The 21,371-nt window shown below is 34.8% G+C and overlaps 1 pseudogene; it reads right to left on the bottom strand.

The window, feature by feature from the left end:
* LOC112678704 (40S ribosomal protein SA-like) overlaps positions 1 to 18,359 on the bottom strand; it is a 47,001-nt pseudogene extending 28,642 nt beyond the window's left edge.
* Between the last annotated feature and the right edge of the window lie 3,012 nt (positions 18,360 to 21,371).

Genomic DNA, 21,371 nt, shown 5'->3' with positions numbered 1-21,371 from the left:
GTCTCGCATCAGGCTCCCTGCATGGAACCTGCTTCTTCCTCTGCCTGTGTCTCTGCCTCTCTCTCTCTCTCTCTCTTGGTTTCTCATGAATAAATAAATAAATCTTTTAAGTGAATTAATTAATAGTCTTTAGATGTCTATCCTGAAGTGATACTCTTTTTTTTCTTCCTCCATAGATCATTTTAAGGGAGGAAGGGGTTACAAATTTCTACATGAAAGATGCCAAGAAAAGCTTAAAAAATTTGAAGCAAAATAAAAATAATTTCATATAAATATTGACAGGAATATTTTGTGTTAAGATAAATCTTGGTAATCATTTTATTTTTCAAATATTGGCAAGGCCCTGAATAATGTCAAAGTAAGAAAAAAGACAAATTATATGAAGACATTTTCTGATGATCTCTAAAAAAAAAAATGTTTAAAGTCGCTTGAAAAATAATTGTTATAAAATATGTATTTTTTCATTCATTTCTCCATTAGAAATGTTAATCTGATTTGGTATTTTAAGATTTAATTATGCATGAGGAATATTTTTCTCATGCTTATTTGATTTTTACAATTTCCTGTTTTCAGATTTAAAATTTATTTTTCGTAATGGTAAGAAACATTAATTCTAAGTTTGAATAAATTATACATACAAACAGCTAGACGTAAAGAAGGGTAGTAAGTAAATATATTACACTTAAAGACAGCTGGAGCTCACCAAATATTTGGTATTACAAATTGGTTTTAAATACTGATTAGGTGGCTAATAATATTCATAAAGATAACTAACTCAAGTCCAGTAAAATTATTCTTTATTATAAACTATACATTTTTAATCATATAACATCATCTTATTTTAAACAGTGTTCATGTTACCATTTTCAGGACAAACCCATCCTCCTTTATTTTTTCTGGAGTCACATACAGAAAAGACCTCTTGGTCTCTTAGTTTAATTCAAGATCCCTACAAGCATCATGAAAGCAAACACATGATTTTTGAAACCTAACTCAAAATTGCAAGTAGTTGCTAAGATTTATATACAGGTAAGAACTTCTTTGATGACATGTTTTTCCCCAGTCATCCTCCTCCCAGCAAATTTCAAAGTAGGCAAATAGATCAAATCAGAATATATATCAAGACTAAATTTCAAAATTAATCATCATCAAGTCAAAGATTTTTTTAGAGCATTATCATCCGGATATCTTTTCTTTGTAGGACTTTGCCATCTTTTGAACTAGTATAATACTAATTACTCCATAAATGTTCCAAATAAATCAAAGGCATCTAACTTTCAGGCAACTATGTGTCATTCTGAAATGTCTCAGATCTTCATATAAAACATTTCAGACTATATAAATCCTAAATACCAAACAGGGAAATATTCCAACCCTGCAATATAATTAAGAACTGGACTACAATAATAAATTTTTTTTCAAATGTATTCCTCAAGATTCACTCTCTTGAAATGGGTAAGGGACATTTTAGGATCTGGGAAAAGATCATCTTCAGCATAAAGGCTAAATGACAGAATAATATAAGCTAAGGAAGAATTGTTAAGTTAGAAAAAATGTCAATCATGAAGCAGTGTTACACTGGTTTTAGTGAGAAAGACTCGAATGCCAAAATTGTCTCTGACATTACTATGTGGATTAATGGCTTAAAATTTTTTTTCAAGAATTTTAAATTTCTTCCTGTGGAAACAAGCATAATAATAAAGTTTCCGGGATCCCTGGGTGGCGCAGTGGTTTAGCGCCTGCCTTTGGCCCAGGGCGCGATCCTGGAGACCCGGGATTGAATCCCATGTCGGGCTCCCAGTGCATGGAACCTGCTTCTCCCTCTGCCTGTGTCTCTGCCTCTCTCTCTCTCTCTGTGTGACTATCATAAATAAATAAAAATTAAAAAAAATAAAAATAAATAAAAATAAAAAAATAAAGTTTCGGTGAGAAATTTTTAGAAATTATAACTTATATAGATTATTTGGCATTAAGTAAGTCCTCAATACGTGGTTACTGCTCCTTTATACTCTAATCTTTATTGGGACAGAAAATAAATCTGTCTTTTCTAAGTGTTGTGTGTCTCCAGCCTCTGGAATAATTCCTGCACTATCGTGTGCACAATAAATCTTGGTGAATGGGTTAATAAATACATCTGGCAAGCACAAAAAATGGAAAAAAGTATAGATGAGAATTTAAAATGCCACATTTCTCCATACCATCCAATTAATTGGAAAGGCTTTACTTTAAAAGTGGTAAGACATAATGAACAAAAAGGTACTTTCCCATTTATTTTTAGTCATTTATTATATTAATGTACTATGAATTAATGTAGTTGCATTAATTTATGGGAAATGCACATGGGAGATGACATGCCAACAAAAATGGCAATCATTCAGATAAAATCATAAAGAAAATACAGTGTAGTAACTGAAAAGATTTGAAAACGGTGAGTCTCAGGAACTTAATAATTTGTCCTTGTCCAATTTGGAATTTATTTTGTTTACGGTTTTTAAAATTATGACAATTTGTTAAGTTGGTCATTTCACCTCTGGTCCTCACATAACTATCTTCCTTATTCTCCTATTTCTTTGTAAATGAATCACTATGTCTATAGCTACCTCCCACCAATTCCATATTAATGTGTTTCTTGCACTGTTTTTGCACATTTCTCTTAATTCTTTCCCTAGGTATTTTCCACTCATTTTTGCATCTTTCTTTGGGAACTCTTGTATGATACAATATATGATCATCAACCTGACTATATAAATCTAGGACTTTAAATTAAAGAAACTACTTGGGATCCCTGGGTGGCGCAGTGGTTTAGCGCCTGCCTTTGGCCCAGGGCGCGATCCTGGAGACCCGGAATCGATTCCCACGTCGGGCTCCAGGTGCATGGGGCCTGCTTCTCCCTCTGCCTATGTCTCTGCCTCTCTCTCTCTCTGTGTGTGACTATCATAAATAAATAAAAATTAAAAAAAAAAGAAACTACTTAAAAAATTGGTGGGAGAATTATTGCAATGGTGGATTAGAAAGTTTGAAGTGACTAAAATATCTTAGAAAGTATTTTCTCTTAAGTCTGATTGCAAACATTTGACAGATAACAAAGAAATAAAAACTACTGTAACATCCAAGAAAAGAAGAAAACCCAGAGAATATTCAGGTCTTTTTCTCTTACTTGCCAGGGAGGGACCTTGGGAGAAGGTAACTGAGACATGAAGAAGCTAAGCAATGATTCTGAAAGCCTCATGGGACAGGGAGACAAACCTGGTAAGCACAACCTGACAAGGGGAGGGGGCTAGAAAAACCACCCATATTTTGGGTTGGACAGCCTTAAGCAAAGATAGACTGGTGGTGAACCAATATAGACGATTCCTCAAAGGGATTGAAGCCTAAAGTGTGAGCGTTTCACTTCCCACAACTAAATTGAGAAGCAATGGAATTGCTAATGCACTTCCAACTGGCAGAAGGAAATAGCTATCCTTTCTGAAGGAAATAATCCTATGCAGACGTTAGGTTATTTTTACAACTTTTTATGTACAATACTACCACTCAATAAAAACAATAATAATGGAGCACACATGAGAAAAGTCAGTATGAATTAGCCATGTGATACAAGAGATAGTAAAAACACACTCCCAAGGGATCTAGATACTGGAATTCTCAAATCCTAAATTTAAAATACTTAATACAAAAAATAAATAAATAAAATAAAATAGTTAATACATACAAGGAAATTAAATACTTAAAATTTCAACTAGAAAAATAAACACTTGGTCTACACACAAAATTAAACTCCTGAAGTTGATAAAGAAAAACTTTGAGTACAAAGCAGATTTTCAAAAGAGACAAAATGAGTACCAACTTTTCAACAGAAACAATTTTACATGTATCGCTCAATAACTGAGAAGAAAAATCAATAGGATATAAAAGATTTGAAAAACAGAGTGAAAAAATGATCTAATGCCCATTTATAGAAGACAGCATCCAGCAACTGTGAATATGCATTACTTCCATGTGCAAATAGGATATTTAACAGAACTGATCATATTCTGGGCCAGAAAACAATCTCAGCATGTCTTAAAATGTAACATATTGATTGTGTTTTCTGACCAAAAGGGAATTAAGCTATAATCTGTAATGAAAAGCTCTAGGAAAATCACATTATATTTTGAGATTAAGCTGTAAATGATTCTTGAAAAAATCATAATTGAAATTAGAAAACATTTTGAAATAAATCAAATTTAAAATACTATATAAAAAATTTGTGGTTGACTTCTGCTTCAAGGCAGTCATGATTAACTTTTATGAGAATTTACTTCCCCTCTAAACAATGAGAAAACTGGACCAAATATATATATATTTTTTTTTAAAAAATGGTTTTTATGCATTGGACCAAAAGCATCAAAGAAGTGTGATTACTAATAAAAAGTAAACAAAACAGGCCTAATAACACATGACTTTAAAACTTCATTAAAAAGCAACTAAAGGGATCCCTGGGTGGCTCAGCGGTTTAGCGCCTGCCTTCGAACCAGGGCGGGATCCTGGAGACCCGGGATTGAGTCCCACATCGGGCTCTCTGTGTGGCGCCTTCTTCTCCCTCTGCCTGTGTCTCTGCCTCCCTCTCTCTCTCTGTGTCTCTCATGAATGAATAAATAAAATCTTTTAAAAAAAAGCAACTAAAATCAGAGTGTAATTTTGGTATAAAGGTAGACATATACATCTGTAGAGAGAATAAAGAACACAGAACTGGGCATACACACATGCGCAATTAAGTTTTGACAAACTTTGCAAGGTCACTCATTATGGAAATGATACTGTTTTCAACAAATTGTGCAGAAACAATTGTTTGTCCATTTGCAAACAAAACAGACACATCACAATTCATACACACAAAATAATAAGATGTAATAGAACAAAAACCTAAAGATAAGAGTTAAGACTATCAAACAACAAGGAAAAATATGAAAAGATAACCTTTGTGACTTTGAATTAGGTGATGATCTATTAAATAGGTCTCCAAAGCATGAAGGATAAAGATAATAAATATATTTGTTCAAAATTTAAAATATGCTCTTCACAAAACCAAGCAACACTTCCCCCCACCCATGTGTACACACATGAAAAGGCAAACGAGGAAAAAATATTTACAAAACACATAATTCAGTAAAACACTCATGTTCAGAATATATTAGGAAACATTACAACTCAATAATAAGGCAAACTACCCAGAATAGATCAGAAGTTTTGAACGATATTTTACCAGTGAGGTTATATAAATAGCAAATAAACATACAAAAATATGCTCAGTACCACTGGTCATATTCAAATGAAATGACCATGATACAGGACTATACATTCACTAAAAGGGCTAAAATTAGAAGCAGAGACAAAACCAAGTGTTGGAGAAGCTGCAGAATTAGTGGAATTCTCTTATAGTGATAATTGAGGGCAAAGCATCACAACCAGTTTAAGAAATAGCTTCTTGGTGTCTTAGGAAGCTAAAAATGCATTCACTATAGAACTCAGAAAGTCACATCTTAAATATTTACCAAAAAGATATGAAAACCGATGCTCATGCAAAGATTCATGGTAACTTTATTAATAATAACTCAAAATAGAAATGACCCAAATGTGAATGATTTTTAAAAAATGGTATATTTACACAATGTAATATAACTCACCATTAAAAAGAATTACTACTGGAGCCCCTGGGTGGCTCAGTCTGTTAAGCATCTGCCTTCAGCTCAGGTCATGATGGTGGGGTCCTGGGATGGAGCCCAGAATTGTCCAGTCATCAGGCTATCTGCTCAGCGGGGAGTCTGCTTCTCTCTCTCCCTCTGTTGTCCCCCCACCCCTGCCCCCTCTCATGTCTCTCTCTAATAATTAAATGAAATCTTTAGGGCAGCCTGGGTGGTTCAGTGGTTTGGTGCCTGCTTTCAGCCCAGGGTGTGATCCTGGAGACCCGGGATTAAGTCCCAGGTCGGGCTCCCTGCATGGAGCCTGCTTCTCCCTCTGCCTGTGTCTCTGCCTCTCTCTCTGTGTGTCTCTCATGAATAAATAAATAAAATATTTAAAAAAATAAAAAAATAAATGAAATCTTTATAAATACAAATAAAAAGACATGCAGATATAATAAATTCATAGAGTTTATTTTTCTAAGATTTTATTTATTTATTCATGAAAGACACAGAGAGAGGTAGAGACATAGGCAGAGGGAGAAGCAGGCTCCCTGAGGGAAGTCCTATGTGGGACTCTATCCTAGGACTCCAGGACCACACCCTAAGCCAAAGGCAGATGCTCAACCACTGAGCCACCCAGGCGTCACCATAGAGTGCATTTTAAATGCATTCCAATAATTTGCAACTTAAGCATATTATACAAATCCCTGGAAAACTATATCATTTAATACTGCCATAGAAAGCAATGCAAAATCTATAAAATTCTAAGAAAATCTATCTGTAATTAAAAAACATCTAATAAATGTCAGATTCATAGTTTTCAAGAGTTCTTCCAAACACCTGAGGGGAGATATTAAACAAATTCAATACAAAAGTTGTAAAAATTCCAGAATAGCCTCATTAGCAAAATTTGAAAATAACATTATTAAAATAATGTAATTATTTTTATTTTCATTATTAAAATGTTTATTTTTATTTTATTTTTATATTTTATTATTAAAATTATTTTATTTTTATATTTTATTATTAAAATAATATTAAAATATCATAAGTGAATATAGCCTTTGAATTGATAGAAACTTGTTTAAAACCTTATTTGCAGAAACAACTAAGCAAATGTAAAAATATAATTTTAGAACTCTAAATTGGACATATTCCAGGAATGCAAGATTAGTATAGCATTTGAAAATCTATTTAGTTTCACATCTTTAAAGTAGGACAAAAATATGTAATTATTTCAGTAGATTTAGCAAATATATTTTTAACCAAAAAAAATTTTAGAAAACTAAAAACAGAATTTAAGAGGTCTTTATCTAACAAATTTAATGAATAGATATTGAAATTATATCCACACTTTGAAATCAAAATGTAACAAAAATGCTTGCCACTACGGTTTCTATTAAGAGTTATGCAGGAGGCAAAAAAAAAAATAAAATAAAATAAAGAATCAAAAATGAGTGAATAAAGTAAATAAAATACATAATGTTAAAAAGAAAAAAAATAAAATACCCTCATATGAAGATGGCATAAATTGCATATAGAGTTCAAAATAGCATGCAGATGAACTATTTGAATTAATAAGTAAATTTTTAAGGTCAACAAGAAAATTAAAATATATCTAATCATTGTACCAAAAAAATTTTAATGGAGGTTTTAAAAATCATGTCTTTTGGGATGCCTGGGTGGTTCAGAGGTTGACTGCCTTCATGGCTCAGGGTGTGATCCCAGGGTCCTGGGATTGAGTCCCCCATCAGGCGCTCTCCTCAGGGAGCCTGCTTCTCCCTCTGCCCATGTCTCTGTCTCTCTGTGTCTCTCATGAATAAATAAAATCTTAAAAAAATTAAAAACAAAAAATCATGTCTTTCCTAAGCATCAAAATCAAACACTGGAACATCAGGTTTCCAGTTCTGCAATGTAAGGAGTTTGAAAGTTGCTAAGTTGCCACTCTTCCTAACCACAAGTAAAAAGTGGAACACACTGAACAATCAACAACTCTTGGATTTGTAAGACAGAGGAGGGCAGGAGGCAAACCGCTGCCCCCAAGATTGGAGAGACAAAGGGAATCATGTAATCACAACTCACCGAACAGAGACACAGAGTGGAAACTGCCTCAGGACCTGGTGCCAGGGTCAGAAAACCCGAACCATAGTTGATTAATTGCTAAAGGCTCAATGTGGACAAGTTTGACATTTCAAAACTCCAGGGGGATCCAGTCACAAATCACAATATTGGTGCGTTGCCCTCTGGAGATTCACCAGGTTTCCAAAGTAAATGGAGAAAAAAATTTCTCTCCAACTTCAGGGAAGGATTTGGGGAAAGGAAATATTTTGAAATACACCAGAACATTCTGTTCTTAACGAGGCCAGGCCTCAGGGGAAACTAGTTCACCAAAGCCTGACCTGCTGGGGTATTATCAGAGAATAGCTAACTGCCCTGGGGGGGGAGGGAAGAAACACAACTCCAGCCCACTCTAGGGATAGGATAGACCTATCCCACCAGAGGGGAGACAAAACAAAACTAAGAAATAGTTGTTCACAGTCCAAACATAGGCTCACTAAAACACTGAGACCTAATCACAGAACTACAGAACATCTCTTCACCCCCTACACCTGACCACCACATTACTGAAGACCTATTAACAGTATTTCCTTTTAGCTAGTACATCATATTCACACACAGAAAAAGGCAAAAAAAAAAAAAAAAAAAAAACTGTCTGAAGGGAAAAGAAAGCATCAGAACCAAAGATGACAGAGATGTTGGAATTTATCAGACTAGAAATTTAAAACAACTGTGATGAATATGCCGAGGGCTCTAAAGTATAAAGTAGACAGCAGGCAGTTACAGAAGGCAATGGCAGCAGAGATACAGAGATCCTCAGAAAGAACCAAAAAGAAATGCCACAGATTAAAAACACTGTAACAGAAATGAATACTTTTGATGGGCTTATTAGTAGATAGGACACAGCTGAGGAAAATCTCTAAGCTATACAGGAAAAGCCTTGAAAACTTTAAAGTAATGAGAACAAAGAATGAGAAAAATAGAATATCCAAGGACTGCGGGAAAACAGCAAAACGTATTAACACACGTGTAATGAGAATACCAGAAGGAAAAGAGAGAACAGAAGAAATATTTGAATCAATGATGATAATCAATTTCCCCCAAATTAATGTCAGCTACCAAACTGCAGATCCAAAAACTAGGAGAATGTGAAGGAGGAATAATGGGGGGGCGGGGGGGAACCAAACCAAATCAAACAAAAAAGCCACACACACTATACCCAGGCCTATCATTTTCTAACTATAGAAAATCAAGGTTAAGAAAATCCTGAAAGAGGCCAGAGAGGGTAAAAAAATTTAAAATAATAATAATAAAAATTAAAACCGCCTTACAAAGATAAGAATTACATCCAAACTCTCTTCAGAAACCATGTGAGCAGGAAGAGTATGGAGTGAAATATTTAAAGCGTTGAGAGGGCTCCTGGGTGGCTCAGTCAGTTAAGCACCTGACTCTTGATTTTGGCTCAGGTCCTGACCTCAGAGTTGTGAGATCAGCCCAACATCCAGCTCCACATTCATTACAGAGTCTGCTTAAGACTCATTATACCACAATAAGACTTTAAAATGTGCCAGTATTAAAAATATATTTCACTGTTTTTATTATTTTGTACTAATTTTATAAATGAAATAAAAAAATAAATGTAAGACATATTAACTCCTCAAACCTCACACAGTAAGAAATTTCAAAGTCAGGGCATCAAATTTTTATTTTTAATCATTTGCAATTTTCCTTTTATAAAACTTTTCTTCCTTGAAAATCCCTTAATACTTAATATATAATATGGTATTAAAGACTAAATGTTTATGTCTTCTCTAAAAACATTCATATATGAAACCTCCTGCCCCACATGATGATGCCCCTGAGAGTTAATTAAGATTAAATAAGATCTTAGAGGTTGAGTCCTCATGAAGGGGAATAGTGTCCTCTAAAGAGTCATGAGAGAGCTTGCTACCTTCTCTGCTTTTTGCCATATGAGGATACATGGAGAGAAAGTGGCATCTTGTAACCTACAAGAATGCTCTCATCAGAAACAAGCCATGGTGGCACCATGATCTGGGATGTCCAGCTTCCAGAACCATGAGAAATATATTTCTGTTGTTTAAAAGCCATCCACTCTATGGCATTTTTGATATAGCAGCTCAAGCTTAGACATGTAATATACACTCTTTTCCCATTCTTCCAAATTACTCATTTATACTGTTCTTCTTTCCCCTTTTAAGTGTCGTTTGCCATTTGTATCTTATAATTTGCTTTCTGTTCATTTCCTTTAATATATTTTTATATTACATAATTAAAATTAACTTACAACAGCAGATTTCAGTATACTTAGTGAGGGATGTAGTTGGACAGTTTTTCACAATTACAATATTACTCATAACTAGATCAAATCATTCCAAATATAGTCTTCTTTTAATAGGTACCCATTGTTAATTTTATCTTCTCTGCAGTACAATTATTAATGGGACACTGTGCTTCATTACATGCCACATGCCCTCAACCTCTTATAGTGTCTTTCATTCATTTTTCTATTCTAGTGCCTAGAAATAATTCAGAAAGCATTTGCAGTTTCTCTATTATTCTAAATTATGTCTCTTCAAAACTTTGACTACTATAATGTCTATTATGTACAATTTATTTATAGAAAATGCATCTCAAGAGCACAATCAAAGCTACTTTATATTTTAAATCTATTATATAGATGTTTAAGATAGTAACTTTTCCCCAAATAATCAGTATTCTAAAATTGTCACAAATTATCTAACTCTGTTAAGATTATTTTGTATCAAGTTATTATTGGAATTCTCACATACTTAAGTCCTTAAATTAAGATATTAAAGGTGTATCAATTTTTTCTATGAATCATTTGCAGTAACAAATTAGGCAGATTTGTAACTTTTTAAGTACTGAAACAGTATTGTTATATTTTACTAATAATTAAAGTACTTCTAATTTATTTTAGAAAAAATGAAATTTATATATTATCTTAAATAACGAGATTCTTTAATAAGGAAATTAAAATGACCTTATCACTATCAGAAAAATATGACATAATTTTAATTATGAAATATTAAAAACTATTAATATTTTGGGTTATGATCTCTCAAGATTATTTCTACCTATACAGAACACTTCCCCATATCAGATTCATAGAAATAAACGGAAATGTCTTCTGTTTTGATATATTTTATTTCTTAATTTTTTTAAACTTATTTATTTATTTTGAGGGGAGGGGGACAGGGAAAGAGAAGCCTCAAGAAGACTCCCTGATCAGTGAGGAGCCCACTGGGGGCTCGATACCAGGACCCTGAACTCATGACCTGAGCTGAGATCAAAAGCCAGCCACTCAATCGAATGAGCCACTCAGGCTCCCCTTGATATCTTTTAAACTTAGAATTTGAGATGCTCTCAACAGATGATGGAGTGAAATAATTAGACTTTTCTCTCCCAATAATTGTTGAAATGTGCAAAAAAAAAAATTATGAAACAGCCAAAGCAACAGGACAAAACTTCAGGCTGTAACATTTGAAAAATATGTATACAGCAGCTTTAAAAAAATGACACTGTGGCATAGACTGGCAAGGCTCCCAACCCTGGCCCTGAGGAGAAGATGGAATATTGAGTGAGAAAGGAAGGTAAATAGAGCACACTCAGAATTGTCAGAAATTCCTCACTATTTCAAACAAAGTAGAATTGGGGTCAGAGAGGGGAAAAATAGAAAATTGCACCTCCGTCTCTGTGATTTTTGGCCTGGGTTTTGGTGGAGACTATTAATGGACATACCTACTGTAAAGAGTCACACCAAACAAATACAAAGGGTGCCCCTGGCAAAAGCATGTGCATTAGGCTTCACATGCACCCTGTTCCTTTGTTTATTTAATGTAACTTTCCTCCATACATTCCAAGAAATAGCAACTATTCCAGACGTTAGCACTAATGACAAAAATGAGATAGCATGAGTCTGTTCTCACAGAATTTAAATTCTACTGGGTGAGATACAGGTAAGATTACAGAATGCTGATTGTTTCACATCACAGGATAGCTGAACTAAATCATGAAGAATTATTTGATGAAGAGTATCTAGGATGAGAAGGTGGGCACATTAGGGTGGCAAAGCCTCTCTGTAAGGAGAGTGATCCATCGCCTAAATGAAGGATCTGGGCAAAGATCAGAAGACAGAGTGATCTAAAGAGGGCAAAAGAAGTACACAGGCCCTGAGGAAAAAACAGGTTCATCAAATTCCCTGGCTGAAATCAATCCCTAGATGGCTAATGAGTTACAGTAAGACATACAGAGAATAAGCTTAAAGAGAAAAAACAAGCTGGGTCACGCATACCACGGAAAAGCTAGGGTTTTATTTGAAGTGGAACTGGAAGTCACAGGAATACTTTGAACTGAAGAGTAATATGATGGGCCTTGCACTTTTAAAAGTTCATTTTGGAGGATGTGTGGAAAATGGGCTTCATAATGGCAGCACAAAACTCAATTTGGAGGCTATTCCAGAAATCCACATGAGTGAAAATAATGGGTGGTAACTTGGTAATACTGGCTATGGAAGAGGTTGATGAGTAGAGATATTTGTTAATGTTTATGAATTGGGTGTGTATAAGTGGAACATGATAAAATATGATCTGAAATCCAGATTACGCCTTCAATAATAAAAAATGTATTTCTGACTATATGAAGAGGACCTGGATTAGGATAAATTTCAGAAGACAGAACAGAGCTCAAGAGCTACAAGAAAAGCTCTCCAGGGTCCCAGGTGAGTTCTAGTCCTCCACTGTGCTACAGACAATGCTACCGAAGCCAGGGATGCTTGATCCTTTCCTGTTTTAGATCCAGAGGAGAAAATGAAGACAAAGATTATCCAAGAATACACTCTTCCTTGAGACTAGCTTTTCAGCATGTGACATGGGAAATAGAAACCAGGAAAGAGCATACCACAGCAGGCATGGGGAGGCTGGTGGAAACAGAGTATTGATAGCTTGTTTTCCAAGCTATCTCAGTTAAAGGCTTCTTGCTGCAGGCCTCCTGATATTCTGGAGATGCTTTTGAACCTATTTATTCCTCAGCATCACCTTCCTACTTTTCGTGAAATGTGTAAGCTCTTTAGCATCCTTAAATAAATAAATTTACTTGTTACCAATGTCATCTTTGTTGTTATCATTGTTCACCATGAAAAAACCAACTGACATACATAAAGTATGGATGGCTGGTACCCTAAAGTTAAAAATCCAATGATTAGTTTAAAAAAAAGGAATAAAGAAATACATAAGGAAGAGTTAGAGGCGAGATCACCTGAAAACTTAACACAATTCTGAAAAAGAGAGAGAGAGAGAGAGAGAGAGAGAGATGGCCTACCAGATCCAAAGTACTTTTATCAAACCATACCAATTAAAACACTGGGAATTTGCATATAACTTAATGAGCAAATATATGACTAAGTAAATAGAAGAGTCTAGGAATTCAGAAATATAAACAAACACATATGAGAAATTGATAGCACTGCTTTCTGTATTAGTGTGAAAAAATAGACTGTTCTATAAATGGGATATAAACTTACCTGTCCTCATAAACAAGATCAAGTTATAACATACATTACTCTATACACAGGTATGAATTTGAGGTGACCTTAAATTAAAATGAGAAAAGAAAAAAAAAACTAGGTTTATTACATTTCATTGCACATAACTAAAATCTGTTCTACAGAATGACAATGTAAATAAGTTAAATGACAAGCCACAGAGACTGAGTACACATTTCCAACACAAATACATTAAAAAATAATAAATTGTATTATATATAGACTTTACCTATAAGGAACTTTTAAAACAATCTAATTATATAAACAGAAGTTTCTAGGGTGCCTGGGTGGCTCAGTCAGGTAAGTGTCTGCCTTCAGCTTAGGTCATGATCCCAGGGTCCTGGGATGGAGTCCCACATCGGGCTCCCTGCTCTGCAGGAGACCTGCTTCTCCCTCTCCCTCTGCCTGCCACTTCCCCTGCTTGTGCTCTCTTTCTCTCTCAAATAAATAAATAAAATCTTTTTTTTTAAAAAAGAAGAAGTTTCTTAGAAGTGGACATATGCACATGCAGATACTCAACCTGATAACCATTTAGGAAAATGCATATTAAAGCAATAGTGAGACAAGAGTGACAATTCCAGTTGGTAGTAATGTTGTAGCTAAAGATTAAGTCTTACATACTGTTGGTAGGACCATAAATTATAAAAACCACATTGAAGGACAATTTCACAGCATCCAAAAAATTAAACTTATCCTGTGACGTGGAACACATAGAAATATATACCCAAGAGGAATGTCTTCCTCAAAAGTGCATAAAATGTTTATTGCCACTCATTAAAAATGTTTATGGTAGTGTTGTTATTAATAGTGAAAAATTGAGAACATAAATGTCTATTTACAACAGTATAGATAAATAACAATAGTAGCAATAATAATAATAGCATTTATTTCATATTGAGCAATAGCTAAATATTTTACTAATTTCTAAATATTTTTCCTTGTATTAGGTTATTTCATCTTCATTAAAAACCTAAGAGGAAAGCTGATACTACTAATCCCATTTCAAAGATAACAAAACTGATGCAAAGTTGAGTTATATAAATTGTTCACAAAAGATCACAAAACCAGTTGAAACAGAGCCAAGGTCCAAATTACTCAATATGCTCTAGAAGCCACTATCTTAACCATCATTCTAGTATAATATAATATAATACACACCTTGTTATGTGTTGTGTGTGTGTGGTGTGTGTGTGTGTATCATCATCCAATGGAGTAAGATTCAGTCATTTAAAAAAATGAATGCAAGTTATATGAATCAACTTGAGTACATCTTAAAAACTTAATATCAAGCAGCAAATCAAGTTGTATAACAATCTGTGTAACCAGTCCTCACACAGCTGCTGTTGAGAGTATTCCCAAAGGGTGTCATTGACTTGTGCTCCAGGGGTTGAAGTCTGCAAAGAACATAATATCAATGGTGCCTTCTACTCAGAAGTGCTGATTTCTTAGTCTCTCCACCATTAATGCCAAGATCCATATGTGGATTACTTTGGTGACTTTCAATAGTTTCTCATTTCTTCCCTTGTAGTCTTTTCCAACATAACACCAGAGAGATACTCTTAAAAATTAAGCCAGATAATCTAACTCGTCTGTATAATATCTTCTTATATTTTTTCATTTCACTCAGGATATAGTCAAAGTCTTCACAATGACTGGAAACATGCTAGAGAATATGGTTTTGCCTTATCTCATTGATCCTTATGTCCACCACTCTCCCATCCCAAAATTCACACACTGGCCTCATTAATTTTTTTCAACTAGAGGATCCTACTCCTCCCTTAGGGTTATTCTACTTCTTGTTCTCATTGACCTGTACATCTTCTACCCCAGGTATCTACAAGGACCATTCCTTCAGCTCACTCAAGGACTGCTGTGAATGTCTCATTTTCACTACAATCCTCCTGCTAATACTATTTAACTCATCAGCCTACTCCTTTGCAGGTTGGTTTCCTCCACTGCATTTCTCACCATATAATATGCTATCTATTTTAATTATTTATGGATCTGCCATTCATCCACCTCAATGTAAACAGCATGAAAGCAGAGATTTTGTTTCTGTTGTTCACTAATATTTCCTAGCATCCAGAGTAGGTTGCTATACATTACTAATTCATACTGAATGAATATGAATGAATATCAAGTGCTCATGTAAATTTAATAGCAAATATAATCCTCTATTATTTCCATATATGTTAATGTAATATCTATAAAAATGTGCCACAAGTGTATTTATCAAATCTATTCTATGTATTATTATTTTATTTAAAAATATATTTATTCTTTTCCTGAGGGGTAAGAAAAGGAATCTGGAATAGTGGAATAAATCCTGTCAGTGATCCTAACAAGGAGTGGGTCCTAATACATTTATAGAATTGTTCCTTGAAGCTTGTAGTAAACAGTGGGCTATGGTAATAGAGGTAAAAATGTCATAATTGCATTGGAAGAGTATAAAAGAAAGCTTTCAGGAAACTCAGATGTTTCATTATAATACAGCATATTGGGGATCCCTGGGTGACACAGTGGTTTGGCGCCTGCCTTTGGCCCAGGGCGCGATCCTGGAGACCCGGGATTGAATCCCACATCGGGCTCCTGGTGCATGGAGCCTGCTTCTCCCTCTGCCTATGTCTCTGCCTCTCTCTCTCACTGTGTGCCTATCATAAATAAATAAAATAAAATAAATTGTTTATAATACAGCATATTATAATAGGTTTATTAGGTAAGACTAGAGGAGTCATCAGATGACCACACTCCCTTCATTAAAGTAACCAGGAGAATAGTAATAAAATCTGAATAAGATTGCTACCAAGTCATTAGGTCAAGCATATCCAAGAGCAGTTCATCATATAATGGACCTGGGACATATAGAATCAAGTATAAGCATATCTGAGGGTGCATAAATATGTGATCAAGACTCTCACTGACCTCAGTAACACTAATGTCTCTTCGGTAACTCACACAGATAACCTCATGGGTAGTTTCCTTTGGTGAAGTAGAAAAAAAATCTAGGTACAAAATATGGAAAACTCAATATGTTACTGTAAAGAAAAGATAGACACCTCATGTTGGGGTTACCTGAAAGACAGACTGAGGGAAAATCATTCTAGTGGACTTGGACATACCCGGTGGCCATAAGCTTGGTGGATGAATCTCTTAGACTGATGGTTCAGGAATCTGAAAGAATAGGATAGGACAATCAAGAAGAAAAAAACTCTGTGATTGAAGGATGTGGATATACCTAGGTAAGTACAATGATTACCAGAGAGCATATGCTGCAGAGGAAATATTCAAAAAATAGGAAAACACAATGTGTCTCCAGTCGATGTCCCCAGGCTCTGACTTCAGCCATCCCAAGCATGTTCACAATGGCAGATGGATACCATAGTCATTGTATCAGGTATAGAAGCTGTAACATGGACCTAACAGCATGAGCTCCCTCTGTTTAAGGTGGCTCTACCATCTGCAGCTGCTAAATATGCAACCTGTCAGCAGTAGAGACAAAGGGTGAGTCCTTAATAGAGAACCATCTCTCAAGATCAGTCTCTTGCTGCCAAGTTGATAAATGAGAACTTTTCCATCCTGAAGCGGATAGTAATTTCTAGATTGATTCATGCTCTATTAACGATTTAACCTATCCACATACCCTATACCAGTACCATCTTCGTTTTTTTTTTAGATTTTTAAAATTTATTTATTCATGAGAGAGAGAGAGAGAGGCAGAGACACAGGCAGAGGGAGAAGCAGGGAGCCTGATGTGGGACTTGATCCCAGGTCTCCAGGATCAGGCCTTGGTCTGAAGGTGGCGCTAAACTGCTGAGCCACCTGGACTGCCCCAGCATCATCTTCTAAGGATACACAAACATCTGATTTAGCAATATAAGATCTCACATAACCTCACCTTAGACCACAAAAATCTCATATAACATCACCTCAGACCAAAAGACTCATTTTAGATGTGAAAATGAGCACTTGATCACAAAATCCTCTGGATGTATGTTAGACTGGAATCACTTGGAAACTTCTGGCCTGATAGCCCCTTGAAATGGCCTCTGCAGGGGTCATTGGGTATCACATCCTAGGATTAGAGAATCATCATTTAGGGTCAGTATATAAGTTAAACTAGTAGTCATTGTATTACTATTAGCAGTAGTAAAATGCCCCCTGATATCATAAAAAAAAAAAAAAACTGGATCCATGAAAGAGACACAGAATTGGCAGTGACCTTCTGTCACCACTACTCTCTGCTCACTATGGTTTTGTGCTTCACCACTTTTAAAATTTAGACTTGGCATAATTACAGAAGCAAGACTCAAGACTCAAGCTTGAGCAAGACTCAAACAAGACTCAAGACTCAAGAGGTGGAATGTTTTCACCTGTGGACATAGGCTGCATTGAACCTAAGCAATAATACCACGTGGTCATTTTGGACTCCTCATGCCCATGTACTCAAGGGCAAAAAAATTAATCACTGTGTCTGTGTGGGTAATTGACTGAATATCATGAAAAGGTAGGGCTGATGTTAAGTAACAGGGACAGGGACAAGTATGTTTCAAACTATAGGAATCTACTAGGGTGCTTCTTTGTGTTCCCACATTCAGTAAAATGTAAAGCGATAGCGACAATAGCCTGAATAAGCGAAACACTGAAAGGCACACAATCTACTAATAGGATATGTGTTGCCTCTTTTTTTGAAAACCACTTATTTTTATTTCTTAAATATTAATTTTAATAACCTGTTTGTATATAAAATAAATTCATTCTATATGTGCAATATATAGGGAAAATAACTTTTCTCAAAAGGTATATGATTAGTATTTGTCTTATATGCCAAACTTCCTCATCTGCTTATAGTTCTTTTTGTCCCCTTAAGGGAAGCTCCACTGCTTTGCACCTTGATGCTGCCATTACACAAATACTGGACTTTACAGATCCACTTTCAAGTTCTGTGGATTCCTATTAACAGTGGAGTTCTTGAGAGGTACATTGTCAATAGGTGCTATGATTTTCCAGAACCTGTAACATCCAGTGGACGGATGTCCCTCTAAGACTGGATCACTCCCCATACCAGAATGTTTCATGCTTTATTAGAGAGGAACCAGAATTATGGGAATAGTGTCTGTCTTTGATATCACAAGTGATTATTAATTAAAATATTTATAATATATTACACCTTATGGATGTCTTTCCCTTACTTTCATAATCTTGTAATAATTTTGAAAGATACCTGACAGCCATTGCAAAAAGGAGAGAGATTTGGATTTCTTAAAAAAGTTTTTCATATTACCAAAACATCTCAAATTTCCTTGTTACAGTGCATATGAGTCTTCAATGAGATACTTGGCATTTTTAATAGTCTTATTGAAATATGATTTATATATGGTAAAACACATTTATTGAGATGTATAATTCAATGATTTTAAGTATATTTACAGAATATATCACAATAATCTAATTTTAAATTATTTCCATCACCCCAAAAAGCAATTCCATACCCATTCATAATCACTTCCACTGCCATTCCCAGGCCTATGAGGCAGTCACAAATCTACTTGTTACCTACTATATACTTTCCTTTTCCAACCATTTCATGTAAATGAAATCATACAAAATGTACAATGTGTAGTCTTAGGTGTCTGACTTCTTTCATTTGGCATAATGCTTTGAGATCCACACTTGACACTTTCTATGAAACAAACAAGGAAAATAAACTACACTAAAATATAGAGGCTCTATAAAAGGCTTCATGCAGAAAAATGTGGCATAATGAAAAATAAATATTGAATTTTTCTCCTTAAAGACGATATTGCTAAAATTACATGGTGACACCGATATGAAGAACATGCCACTGTGAGGTACCAACTCAACAGTCTCATCAATAATTATTTCATTTTAGGGCAGCCCTAGTGGCACAGCGGTTTAGCACCGCCTGCAGCCCAGGGTGTGATCCTGGAGACCCAGGATCAAGTCCCACGTCAGGCTCCTTGCATGGAGCCTGCTTTTCCCTCTGCCTGTGTCTCTGCCCCCCTCTCTCTCTCTGTGTCTCTCATGAATAAATAAATAAAATCTTTTAAAGAAAGAATTATTTCATTTTATTTTACAGAATATTTCTGAAGCTTACAATCCCACTAATAACACGTGTTAAAAAAATGTGTTTTTATCTTAAAAATTTTAAAAGTTAAACCTGGAAAATATTTTAGAATCTAAGACCTTGAGAACTAACTGTACCGTTGAATATCTAAGTAACATAATTTACAAGTGAAGCAAGGGAAAATTATCTACATGGAGTTTATGATACTGATGTTTGAAAGAGTGCTAAAAATTGTCAAAGATTTTCAAAATGCAGTACTTTCCTAGTTCCTTTCTGGTATATCTGCAGAAGAGTATAATTTTGTGTAATTTTTCCTAACAGTTATCAGAATGAGACTATTAAATATAAAATCTAAAATGTATGAGAGAAGGTAGGATTATGGATAACATAAAGCATTTGTGCCGAAATCATTTACTCCTTTAAGAAGATTTTCTCCAATTTAACTAACAGAATTAACTTCAAAGTTCCTTTGTTCTATACCTTAGTTTCCTTAATACATAAACTTAAATGCCTTACGGCCTGGCTGAGCTATTCATATTCTGCTCTTTGGCCATGCCCTGGGTGGTGTCAGCAACTCAGAATTGTTGTGTATAAGCCCAGGCAGGGAGGCAGAGCTGAAGAGAGGACTCAGTCTTGGCAGATTCTTGTGCCCTATCATGTCTTAGTAGAGCCGAGCTACTGTTCTTGTGGGACCATGTAAAATTGGGCAAGGAACACATGATTATGATAAATTATAGGTCTCTGAACTCTTGTTTTCTTAGCCTCGCTCTTAAGATAGAAAAAAATATAAGGCATACGGAACAAAAGTCAGGAACAAGTAACAAAGTTAGCAAAAAGCATAATGGTTTTAAAGGTTTTATCTATTTGAGAGAGAGGGAGCACAAGCAGGAGGAATTGCAGAGGGAGAGGGGGAAGTTGACTCCTCACCAAGCAGGGAGCCTGATGCAGGGCTTAATCCCAGGACCCCAGGATCATGACCTGAGCCAAAGGCAGATACTTAACTAACTGAGCCATCCAGGTGCCCCAGAAAAAGTCATAGCTAGATAAACATATAATAACAAATTCAAATAGCATATATGAATTTTACTCCATAGACTTTTTGTGTGCAAAAGTGTCAAACTGGCACATGTCTTATACCAAATAAAATTATAATGGGCATTGCCTAAAATAAATATATAAATCTAGTCACTGAGTTGTTTTCTATTATGCTTCAAGCAAAAATTTATACAAAAACATAAAGTTAGAAAACTATAGCTGCAAGTTTTCAACTCAAGATTCCTGAAGATAAAAATTGGCTCTGTAAACCATCATTTATCATGGGCAAATACCATGGTAAGAATTCGACATCTGTTAGGTAATAAATGTAGTAGTCTACTGTTGATTTAAAAAAAAAAAAAAAAACAAATTTTTATCTCACCTTGAGAAATGTGGAAATTAGCCTTATAAACTGTCAAATATATCTAGGCAGTGACTATGCCACTCTGAGCAAAAAGTTACCACATCTGTGTTAGTAATTACTAATGCAAAATGTGCTAGTTTTAACTGTTATAGCCTTGTTAATGAAGTCTGAAGAACATGAGCCAAAAATTACAAACTTTTTTCTTCTGATAACAGAAGTGACAGGGGCAAACATATGTGGCATATGGCTAGCATTTTGAAATTAGAAAATATTTGAACTACATATAAATCTTTGTCATACACTTTGTCTGAAGGAAAAGGAACAAGCACATTAGAGCCATTTAGATAACTAAACGTAAAATTTAATGTAAAATTTTCACTTTATTTTAGGCATTCTTCTTTCATCAAATATTTTATGAGTGCCTGTTATGTGGCATAGTAGTTTGGCAGTGGGAATATAAAATGCCATATGTTTGAGTAACTCATATTCTAGTGTTGGAGATAGGCAAAAAGCATAAAATATTAATATATAAAGCAGTGAAATAAGATATTAAATGGATGACTAAAAGCAAGAATGCCATACTATTAA

This window comes from Canis lupus, chromosome 22 (genome assembly GCF_003254725.2).
Source record: "Canis lupus dingo isolate Sandy chromosome 22, ASM325472v2, whole genome shotgun sequence".
In the NCBI taxonomy this organism is placed as follows: Eukaryota; Metazoa; Chordata; class Mammalia; order Carnivora; family Canidae; genus Canis; species Canis lupus.
The sequence above is the reverse complement of the archived record's forward strand: the minus strand, read 5'-3'. Positions and strand labels throughout refer to the sequence as shown.